Raw genomic sequence first — 12,684 nt, 5'->3', positions numbered from 1 at the left:
CCATAAAGAGATGCTTTGTAAATATAATTATGAAGTTGGTAAAGCAAGACAGTCTTTTTTCTTCAACATCATCAACAGGAATATGAACAATGCCCATGTGCTATTTTCAACAGTAGAGAAGCTAACTAATCCCCCACCACAATTAGCACCTGAACTTCTCTCAGTTAATAAATGCAATGAGTTTGCATCCTTCTTCAAAGGTAAAATTGGTAAAATACGGCAGAATATTGCTCATAATATATCTCAGTTGCAAATAACTGAAAAGCTGCAATCACCTGTGACACAGACAGACAATTTCAACACAATGTCAGAATTTTCTTTGATTGATTACGAGACTCTTGAAAAAACTGTACAAAATCTCAGTTCCTCAACATCTGAATTGGACATTCTGCCCACCAACTTTTTTAAGTCTGTTCTTCACCTCATAATTACAGATGTGCTTCAGATCATAAATACATCCCTAGAGACTGGCATTTTTCCTGTGTCCCTGAAAAAAGCCGTTGTAAAGCCCCTACTTAAAAAGAATAATCTGGATGCTTCAGTATTGAACAACTTCAGGCCAATATCAAATCTACCATTCATCATCCTTCTTGATATCAAACAGCTGTTTTGATAACTTTCAGTCAGGATTTTGTGCCAATCATAGCACTGAAACAGCGCTGATTAAAGTTATAAATGACATACGTCTTAATACTGATGCAGGCAAAACATCGGTCCTGGTGTTACTGGACCTCAGTGCAGCTTTTGATACTGTTGATCACAACATACTGCTATATCGACTTGAACACTGGGTTGGGTTGACTGGTAAAGTTATCAATTGGTTAAAATCAAATTTAAAAGATAGAAGCTTCTTTGTTACCATGGGAAATTGTACCTCAACATTAATGTCCTTGACCTGTGGTGTCCCCCAGGGGTCGATCCTTGGACCATTACTATTCAACCTTTATATGCTCCCACTTGGACAAATTATCAAGAACAACTCAATTTTGTATCACTGCTATGCAGATGACACCCAAATTTATTTTGCTCTATCACCTAATGATTATGCCCCCCTTGAATGTCTCTACCAGTGTATTGACCAAATCAACAACTGGATGTCACAAAATTTTCTTCAGCTGAACACAGATAAAACAGAAGTAATTCTATTTGGGAAAAAGATGAAAGACTCAGGATTACCACTATTCTTGACATAAAGGGGATTAAAACAAAAGATATGGTTAAAAATCTTGGTGTTTTCATTGACAGCAAGCTAAACTTTGACAGTCACATGAAAGCAATCAGTAAATCCGCATTTTATCACCTAAAAAACATTTCCAAACTAAGAGGACTTATGTCAAAAAAATGATCTGGAAAAACTAATACATGCCTTCATCTCTAGTAGGGTTGACTACTGCAATGACCTTTTCACAGGCCTGCCAAAAAAGACCATCAAATGACTTCAGGTGATTCAAAATGCAGCGGCTAGGGTTCTCACACGAACAAAAAGAACAGAGCACATTACTCCAATTCAAAGGTCCCTTCACTGGCTTCCAGTAAGCTACAGAATTGACTTTAAAGCATTGCTGCTGGTGTACAAATCTCTAAATGGTACAGGGCCCAATTACCTCTCTGATATGTTGCAGCGGCCTAACCCAATCAGATCTACCAGATCGCAACAGCAACATTTACTGGTAAAACCTGTTGTTAAAACAAAGTGTGGTGAAGCAGCTTTTAGCTACTATGCAGTACAGCTATGGAACCAACTCCCAGAGGACATTAAAAATGCTCCTGCTGTTGGCAGCTTCAAATCTAGATTAAAGACCAAGCTGTTTTCAGATGCTTTCTGCTAACTGATAAATATCATCATCTTTACGTTTTAAACTTTACTTAACTTTTACAGTCTTTGCATGTTTTAAACTTTACTTAACTTTTATTCTATTTTATTCTGCTGTTTTTTTACTGAACTTTTACTTCATTTTATTATTTTATTTCTACTATTGTTTAATTCTTATTATTTTTTTCTCTCTTCTTCCCCCTTTATTTTATGTAATTTTATTTTCTATTGTTTACTGTTTTGCCTTTACCTCTGTAAAGCACATTGACCTGCCACTGTGTATGAAATGCACTATATAAATAAACTTGCCTTGCCTTATTACACAATCTCGTTAGGAACTCCACAGCTATCTCACCCAAACATCTCCAAGCCTCAATCGGGATACCATCTAGTCTGACTGCTTTCTCAGTCTTCATTCTTTTCATGGCTGCCCTCACCTCATCATTACTAACCAACTCTGCTTCCTGATTTGCTGTCTCCAACAAATCTGACCTTTTCTCTCTTGGATTCTCCTCATTTAATAAATCTTCAAAGTACTCTTTCCACCTTCTTAATACACTCTCTTTGTTTGTCAGCACATTTCCATTTCCGTCTTTCATCACTCTTACCTGCTGTACATCCCTCGCTTCCCTGTTTCTCTGCCTAGCGAGTCTGTACAGGTCTTTCTCTCCTTCTTTGGTCTCCAGTCTTTCGTACAACTCCTGGTATGCATCTGCTTTTGCCTTCACTACTGCTCTTTTTGCCTTCTGTCTCATCTCTCTGTATAACCACCTGCTTTCCTCATCTCTCTGATTGTCCCAATTTTTCTTTGCTAGCCTCTTCTCTTTTATAATTTCCTGCATGTCTTTGTTCCACCACTATGTCTCCTTGTCTTCCTTCCTCCTTCCCGATGACCACCCTAGCACCTTCCTTGCTGCCTCTCTTACTAGTATAACAGTAGTATCCCAATCTTCTGGCAGACTTCCATGACCACTCAATGCTCGTCTCATTTCTTCCTTAAACTCCTTCTGATGTTCAACCTCTTTTAGTTTCCACCAATTAATCTTCAACTCCACCATTTCATGCTCCCTCTTTTTCACTTTCAAGCTCATCCTGCACACGACCACTCGATGTTGTCTAGCTACACTCTCCCCTGCCATCACTTTACAGTCTCTAATCTCCTTCAGGTTACCCCTTCTGCAGAGTATGTAGTCCACCTGTGTAGATCTTCCTCCACTGTTAAATGTCACCCTGTGCTGCTCTTTCTTCTCAAAGTATGTATTGACTATTGCCAAATTCATCCTCTTTGAAAAATCAACCACCATTTGCCCTTCCCCATTTCTCTCTCTTACACCATATCTGCCCATCACGTCCTCATCTCCTCTGTTTCCCTCACCAACATGTCCGTTGAAATCTGCTCCAATCAGCACAAGCTCCTCCCTCGGTATACTTTCTACCACTTCATCCATCTTTTCCCAGAAAGACTCTTTCTCTTCATTCTCATATCCAACCTGTGGGGCATACGCACACACAACATTGATTACCACTCCTTGAATCTCCAACTTCATGCCTATCACTCTATCTGACACCCTCTTCACATCAATCACACTGTTGACCAACTCTCCCCTCAAAACAATACCAACACCATTTCTCTTTCCATCGACTCCATAATAAAACAACTTGCATCCACCTCCAATGACACAAAATGTCCAACTTCCTTCTTTCCATCATTCCTGCTAACTCTCTCGCTCTGCCAGTCATTGTTCCCACATTCAGTGTTTCTACCCTCAATTCTAAGCTCCTTCCCTTCCATCTTTCATGCTCTCTTCTAACATGCCTCCCCCTGTCTTTTTCCTTCTCTGTTTTGGCGCAACAGTAGCATACTTTCCAATGGCACCTTGTTGACCAACAGTACCGGAGGCAGCCGTTGTTAACCCGGGCCCCGACCGATCCGGTATGGTATTCTTTTCAATCCGCATGTTAGATTTGACACAGTTTTATGCCAGATGCACTTCCTGACACAACCCTCTCCAATTTATCCGGGCTTGGGACTGGCACGAAGAGTATGCTTATGCACCCCCAGTGGCTGGATTAAATGCTACGATGCACTAAAAGTGAATAACATTATAAATTCATTCTTTTCTCAGCACAAACCATGTGGGTGTTTAAAATTTGTTCATCCTTTCTTTAATAATTACACAAATGTCATTATGAAATTAGATTCCATTTTACACAGTTGTATGTTATTTCTCCTAAGACCAATTGGAAAAAGCACAGAACAATCTTGTAGGTCTGTGGCTAAATATATTGAAACAGCAGAATATATTATCACCATTATGAGTGACACACTCCAAGGAAATATACAATGTATTTCAAAAACCAAAGCAGCAAGTCTTTACACCAAGCCTGATTTATCTCCCAGATAGTTCCCAATCCCAAATGAGAGACTACACGGACAGTTAACAGCAGATGAGCCATTAGCTAAATCTGAAATGGCTCTCTGTCCCTTATACACATCCGATAGTGTATGAAGAAAAGACTTCTACAGAGCTTTTACTGCACTCTATATTTAATGGAGAACAAATTTGCATTCAGCCAAGTAACACAAACACAGAGTAAACAGCCACTGGAGACACTGCAAGGCATTTTGTCAAAGGTCATCAAAATTTACACATAATTGTATCATGAATATTATACCTTTTAATTAATTTTGCTAATATTTCCAAATAATATAATTAAGCCCACTTTAAATAATAAGAAATTACCTTTATGTGTCTGGGTGTATAATAACATTTCACAGGTTGGAAGCTACACAGATACCAGAGTTTGGGTAATGATGTAATAAAACTTCAGGAATTAGTATGAATTAGTACCGGTGACAGAAGATGGTGAGTGGACATGAAATAATTAACTTCTATAAAAAGGCTTTAAATCCACACTTAGAAATATATTTCTACATCCTGTGCCATACTGTTGAATAGGTTTGCTCTTTGGTCAAGTGTACTTGTTTGTTGCTCATCGTCTAGCTAACTAGGGGCCAATGTTGCTATGGTTACTAAAACATTTTGTATTGGCGACATTGTAAAAACTTATGATAGTAGGCTAAATAACACAGAATAATAATATTAATAATATTTTTGTGCTCTTACCGGGATATTGTTGCCACTTCTTTGTATTAAAGCGCTTATTTTCTTTGAATTATACCATCCGAATTGGTCAGATTTCGTTGGGCAAACTGAAGTTGAGGGCTGTTGATTCTAACGTCTATGGAATTATAACATTGTATGATAATGTAATGTGGTGATCTGCCAACGGCTGCTTTCTTAATCTGCATTGCATATTTAAAAATGTAAGCAAATGACCTAAACACACTGACGCAGGGTCTATCATAGAAAATGTGGCTATATGTTCTTTTGGGCACTGAGCTTATTTCATCTCTCTTTTCTGGCACCCGTACACCATTAGCTGGGCACAGTTTGCGATGTCTGTCGATTCATCCAGCTGAATGGATAAGAAAAGGAAACTTTACTTTCTTCTGTGAATTTTAGCTTTCTATCCAAAACTCCTGTGGCTTGGCCACCAAACTTGGGTGCTTGGTCTCAACATGACACCAGAGATTACATGGTTTTACAAGGTTTGAGACTGGGACAAAGTTTTACATTCCAGCAGGATGATGACCCTAAACATACTGCTAAAGCTACACTGGAGCAGTTTAAAGAGAAACATTTAAATGTCTTGGAATGGCCTAATCAAAGCCCAGATTAGGCTTTGATTAGGCCATTCCAATTCACAATTCCATTCACAATTGAGAATCTGTGGCATAACTTGAAGATTGCTGTACACCAGAGCAACCCATCTAACTTGAAGGAGTTGGAGCAGTTTTGCCTTAAAGAATGGGTAAAAATCCCAGTGGCTAGATGTGCTAAGCTAATAGTAATAATAATACCCCAAGCTAATAATAGTAGCGAATAGTAGCTAATAATAATACCCCAAGAGACTTGCAGCTGGAATTGCAGCAAACGGTGGCTCTAAAAAGTAGTGACTTTTTTTTGGGGGGGGGAGGGGGGGAGTGGAATACATATGCACACTCCAGATTTCTGTTTTTTCATCTTAATTATTGTTTGTGTCACAATAAACCAACAATTTTCACCTTTAAAGCTGCAGGCATGTTGTGTAAATCAAATGGTGCTAAACCTCCAAAAATCCATTTTAGTTCCAGATTGTAATGCAACAAAACATGACAAACACCAAGGGGGATGAATACTTTTGCAAGACATAGATAGATAGATAGATAGATAGATAGATAGATAGATAGATAGATAGATAGATAGATAGATACCATGTACCTGCACAGCCAAAACTTCAACAATTCTGCAGCTATTTTGAAGTATGAAACAACAAAAACTCACTGAGGAAATCATCACCCATCTTTCCCAATCAAAATGATGCATATGCAGACAGCTCATGGAGATGTGGCTTTTGACCAGAATGAGCTCCTACACCTCAGGTGCTTAGCACCACAAAATAATCTTCAGGGCTTTGCATGTATACCTGTGGAAATTCTCCGGAGAAGCTCACTGAGGGAGCAGCCATCTTCCTGCATGAAAGAGACACCGAGGTGGAGCACTTGTAGGGGACGCAGTGGTGCGCTCACACAACTTTGGAGACATGGCTTTCAACTGGCACTCCCCAGCATACTTATCTCCAACATGCACTCACTTAGCAACAAAATGGACAAATTGAAACACTTAGTAAGCACTACAAAGGACTTTTCAACTACATCTGTTTTCTCTACATCAAGTCAGACATGGTTAAATGAAATTACTCTGTAGACCATGGTGGAGCTACCTGACTTTCACTGCACAGAGCAGACTTGTGTGAAAATCTGATGATGTTTTAGGTCATATTGATGCAGAAATATAGAAAATTCTAAAGGGTTCACAAACTTTCAAGCACCACTGTACAATATTTTGAACATAGAAGGGTGTTCTTATATCTCTGGAAATTAGCATAAAAACAGATTTTTTTCTGTTTCTCTGTCATCCTGAAAGAGACAATTCTATTAGGATAGAAATATTTAATCATAGGATAAAGGTGATCAGTCCAAATAACTTCGTATTCATTTGTTGTGACTCTTCCATCTAAGGCATTCAGTAGATCCAAACCAAGCCAGAAAAAAATTCCACCATGGTACAACAGGGACAAGCTGAATTTTTTTCCTTTAATATGTCATCTATTTGCATTTGCAGTGGATATAAAAACGTCTACGCGCCTTTGTTGAAATCGCAGGTTTTGTGATATAAAATAATGAAAAAAGATAAAAGATATGCTGCCATCCAGACAAAATGTTTTTCAGGGAAGGCCTTCCTTCTTTCAGCAAGAGAATGACAAACCGCTTTCTGCACATATTACAACTGCATGGCTCCAGTGTAAAAGAGTCCAGGTGCTAAACTGGCCTCTCTGAAGTCCAGACCTTTCTCCCATTTAAAACATTTGGCGCATTATTAAGTTAAAAATGTGACATAGTAGATCCTGAACTGTCGAGCAACTGAAATTGAATATCAGGCAAGAATGGGACAACATTTCTCTTTCAAAACTACAGCAATTGTTCTCCTCGGTTCCCAAACGCTTACAGAGTGTTGTTAAAAGTAGACATGATGCAACACAGTGGTAAACATGCCCCTGTCCCAACTTTTTTGAAACATGTTGCTGACATCAAATTCAAAATGAGCATATATTTTTCAAAAAACAATAAAATTTCTCAGTTTCAGCATTTGATATGTTGTCTTTGTAGTATTTTCAATGAAATATAGGGTTTCCATAATTTGCAAATTACCACATTCTCTTTTTATTTACAGTTCGCACAACGTCCAAACTTTTTTCGGAATTGGGGTTGTAGAACTGCTTGTGAATTTATGCCATTGATGACTAAAGCAGATATATTATCTTTACAAATCACATCATGCAGCAAACTTTTACAAATTGTTGTTCATTTGTGGGTATGAGGGTGTGCAGCAGTTTAATATTACACTTACTTTTAACACTTCTGGTTTGTCATATTAACTAAGAATCGTGTCTTGATCTACTAAATCAGGTGTGTTGGAGAGAAAGTGCTGTATGAATTAAAACACCCTGCCAAAAAATATAAAACTTTAGGTAAATTAAATTAGCAAAACAAAGAGAAAAAACATGTACCACGTCTTTTTTTTTTAATCTCACCCAATATTAGCCTACTTTCAGATGTGATCAGTAACTTCTAGCCTTATTGCTGAGTAAATAACAAATATAACCTAAAATGTATAATCATTAAACAGTCTAAAAAAGATATATAAACTACTCGACCAAGTGAGTTATGTGACTAACATGCTGCAAAAGATTTCCATGCAAAATTAAAGAATAAAAATTGGTGAGAAAACTGCATCACATGACTCAGAATTAATGATCAATAATCACAGATATACTTCAGGGGGGGAAATGTAATTCTCATGAAATGAAAAGTTGCTTGTCTTTGTTTTTCGTGCAAAGTTTGGTGCAAACAGCGCCTCCTATTGGTCGTGACTTTTTCTTGAGGAAAGTAAGGATGTAATTTCAATCTTGGTCCAACAGGAGGCAGTGTAGCGCTTATAGTCAGATAGATTTCAACACTGCAGTAAGAGACATAAAATGGATAAAAGACGAGAAACCAAGCGAGTTTATGATTTAAAATGCTCCGTGACCGTTTTGTGTATTTTTAGTTGTGTTTGTGGTGACTGAAGCCAAAAGCTGTGTAAAGTGTGTTTTAGGTGTAGGTGTGGTGTAGAGTGTAATATGTGTGTATTTCGGATGAGTGAATGAGCAGTGTGTTGGTGAAAGGACAGTATGTTGTTGTGTTGAAGTATTTGTTGTAAAAGTAAGTGTAAAAGACTGAGTCCCGCTGTATTACTCAGGCTGCACTGCAGTGTCTATTCACAGGCGCGATCCCACTACTGATCGGCACGGGGGCTTTGACCTGCTCCGTTCCCGACCTGGGCCGGTTCACCCCTCCTTAGGCGACCTGGTGGTCCCGAGCTTCCTCAGGAGCACCATATCGATACCGAACTTAGTGCGGACACCCGATCGGCATAGGCCACTGCAGCCCAGAACCCCTGAGCTCAAACGATCCGCCAGCCTCAGCCTCCCGGTAGCTTGGATTACAGGCACGCGCCACCGCGCCCGGCGAGAGCAGTGCAGAGCTGAGCAGCATTTCAACACAAACCTGCTCTGAGCTACAGCCCTCTAGCGGACACAAAAGGAATTACACCGACCTGATTTTAGATCTTTGGAGATCTTTAGCGCTCTGTTGCGAAGTTTTAAATATATAAATGAAAGCACTTTTCTGTTAAAGGCAGGCCCGTTTCAAGCTATTTGGGGGGCCCTAGGCAAAGGGGGATCTGGGGCCCATAATTATCCCCCCCTCGACGAAAGGCCTTATGGCCGCCTATCCACTGAAGACTTAATAAATAAACATCACACATATTGTAATCATTCTTACGATTTTTACTTAATAAATGAACTCTTTACATTATTATAAATAATTATCAAACCCAATTAAACACAAGAATAGACAACACACACACACACACACACATATATATATATATATATAAATTAAATATGAAAATAAGACAAAGTAATATAAAATGTGCAAATAACACAACACTAAATATTTTACAGTATATACACAAGTAGAAATAACTTCAAATGGTGATTAAATGATTACAAACATGAATAAGAATCTTAATAAGAACCAGCACACACAGAAAAGTGCAAAAGGTATAGAAAAACATAAAAATTTAAGGATACACAACTAGAATCATGGGCAAAATGTCTAAAACTGCTGCTTGCGGGCTTCAGCAAAGGCAGCCACAATACCCCCCATGTCCAAAGACCTGCGCACATCACATTCAATTGACATCAGTGCCAGTCCGGAGAGCCTCTCTTGGCCCATTATGTAAAAAAGAGCTTTCTTGTGACCTGTCCTACTCCATTCATGCTCACGACACACTAGCTACTTCTGATGAAAGCCATGCAGCTCGCTGAAACTAACTCTGACTATGACATTTTGATAAACACAATAGTTAATCTGGGAGAAGTTGACAGTCTTTCACCTATTTGTGAGGCACATATTAGAATTTTTAGCCAGTCCTTGCAAGTTTGTAAGCCTGTTGTACATGACAACGTTTACATCACTGTTGTAAACACTGTCTACAAGATAACTACCATTAACGTAAGCTAGCTACCAAATTTGCTTGTCGACCCGCTTGGTATTAATGAGTGTGTACATTCTCACTTACCAGTGTCTTGTTTTTTTCTGTCTTCCTCTTCCCTTTTCTTCTTTCTCTTCTGGCTCCCTGAGGGGTAATTTCGCTTCATATTTGATTTTGGGTTTTTTTTGCCGCGGAGCTCTGCAACCACTTGACTGGACTTGAGTGCTCCTCCTACTCAAGCGAGTAGGATGCTTCTTTGCTTTGTCCTGCTTTCTTGATCTTTATTTCTATACTTTACTTTCTCATTTAATTTCCACTATTTTTTTTCTCATTTTATTTTTCATCTTCATAAGCTTTTAATTTAATTTTAATTTAATTTCCACTATTTTTTTTTTCATCTTTATAAGATAAGTTAGTTTTTCAAACAAAATGCCAGGGAGCAAAAAATCCTGCAGAAAATGCATGGAACTAGAACAGAGGATTTCTATTCTGGAATCAAAGATTGATGCTCTGCCAAAGACGGACGAATTAAAAGTGATATCTCAGGAAAGGAGTACAGAAACAGTGGCTGAGAATGCAGAGATTGCACGCCGACAGACCGAGGACATTGCAGATCAAGTGGAAGAATTCATCAATCAAGCTGGGCAAAATGTGAGTACAGAAAACTGGCAAATGATGGGTGGTAAGCCCAAAAATAAAAACAGAAGAGTAATTACTTCCACACCAGCTCATTCTACAAATTACAATAGGATCTACAATCCTATGGAAAATCCACAGCCCATAAGGCTTCAGAACAAATTTGAATGCCTCAGGGATGTGGAAGAGGATTTTTCAAGCAGACAAACACATAGTAAAAAGAGATCGCACCAAGATCGAAGAGCTGTGGGAAGAGGCAAAAAGCAGCTCGTAACACCACCTGATCCCACGACCCTTGTTCTTGGTGATTCCACTGTAAGACAATTAAAAGGTTATGGGATGATTATTTGTTGCCTTCCAAATGCATCCATCTCTGACACCAAAGACAGCATTTTGAAACTCATGTCCGAGCATAAAACTATTAAACGTGGGGGTGTCGTAGCTCAGGTGGATACGGCGCCATACCATAAATCCGGGGACCCGGGTTCGATTCCGACCCGAGGTCATTTCCTGATCCCTCCCCATCTCTCTCTCCCGCTCATTTCCTGTCTCTGCACTGTCCTATCCAATAAAGGTGAAAAAAGCCCAGAAAAAAAAATTAAAAAACTATTAAATGTATTGTTGTGCATGTGGGAGCAAATGATGTTTTCAGAGAACAGCTGTTTGTCCAAGATGATTTCAGAAAACTTTTTTTTCTGAGCTCTATAAGACTGGAATTCAATCTTTTATCAGTGGCCCACTCCCAGCGAGAGGAAGTTTTGCTTTTTCTCGACTCTTCAGTCTTAACACCTGGCTTGGAAAAACTTGTTTTTCATTTGGTATGAACTTCATAGACAATTTTAACCTTTTCTGGAATCGCAGAGAATTTTACAAGCCAAATAGCACTGAACTCAGCTGGATTGGAGCCAAAGTCTTAGTAGACCATTACAGACTTGCAATCTTTTCTCAGCCAGCATTGAGGAAAACAGTTGATAAGATGTCGCAGACTGACATAGTTACAAAGCCTAAACAATCATCTTTGCAAGTCGTCATCAAGGACACACAGACATCTGACCTGCAAGACTCCCAACATTCAAAGACAGAGGACTCCACTTCCCCTCGGATGGATTTCCCAAATAGCATGAAAAAATTGCTCCCAATGGCTACACTCTCTTTTTCCAGCCCAAATCTGTCGCGACAAGCAGTTTACCCAGTTCATCAAAATTGTGTTAGCCCAAGACTTTCAGCTGGCTACAAATCTTTTTCACCATCCAAAAGATACATGTCATCTCCAATCCTTTCACCCTCAAACCAAATGGAACATTTAGAAAGTCTTGTTTGATGTACTCTGGGTCCCTGCAAATGGGTGTAGTGTTGAAAACCAGCTGGGAACCAATGTGCCTATGCCACTCTCTATTCCTGTGTTGATAAGAAGCAGAAAACATAGAGCACATTTAACCCTGGGGGTGAACCAATCTAATCTCCTTCCTGTTTTAAAACAGCATCAGAGTGCACAAGCAGATATTACTTCTAGACTTTCTGTAAAGCTAGCTCTTCTGAACATTAGATCACTTTTAAACAAGTCATTTTTAATTAATGATCTTATTTGCAAACACAATCTTGATTTTTTGCTTCTAACTGAAACCTGGCTGGATCAAGCAAATAGTGCTACCACCCTTATTGAAGCAGCTCCCCCAAATTTTAATTTTTTGAATGTTACCCGACAAGGGAAAGGTGGAGGGATCGCAAATATATTCAAAGTCTCTTTTCAATGTAAACAATCCTCACTTGGTGATTTTACGTCCTTTGAACACTTATGTGCACTTGTTACATGCTCTCCTAACATATTATTATTAACTATTTATAGGCCTCCGAGACATTCAGCCAAAGTCTTTCTTGAAGAGTTTGGTGAACTGTTATCAGTCATTTGCTTAGAGTTTGATTGTCTTATTATATCTGGAGATTTTAACTTGCATGTAGATAATACTGATAACATTTATGCCAAAGAACTACTTGCAATTATTGACAACTTCAACCTAGTACAACATGTAC

At 38.8% G+C, this 12,684-nt stretch overlaps 1 protein-coding gene across 2 annotated transcripts in view; it reads right to left on the bottom strand.

The window, feature by feature from the left end:
- LOC132898930 (uncharacterized) overlaps positions 1-10,196 on the bottom strand; it is a 42,752-nt gene extending 32,556 nt beyond the window's left edge. For both annotated transcript variants that reach the window (XM_060940599.1, XM_060940600.1), the window contains exon 1: positions 10,105-10,196. The gene's annotated coding sequence lies outside the window, so the exon portion shown is untranslated. The remainder of the gene's footprint in view (positions 1-10,104) is intronic.
- Between the last annotated feature and the right edge of the window lie 2,488 nt (positions 10,197-12,684).

This window comes from Neoarius graeffei, chromosome 15 (genome assembly GCF_027579695.1).
Source record: "Neoarius graeffei isolate fNeoGra1 chromosome 15, fNeoGra1.pri, whole genome shotgun sequence".
NCBI lineage: Eukaryota > Metazoa > Chordata > Actinopteri > Siluriformes > Ariidae > Neoarius > Neoarius graeffei.
This window is presented reverse-complemented; position numbering and strand designations above follow the sequence as displayed.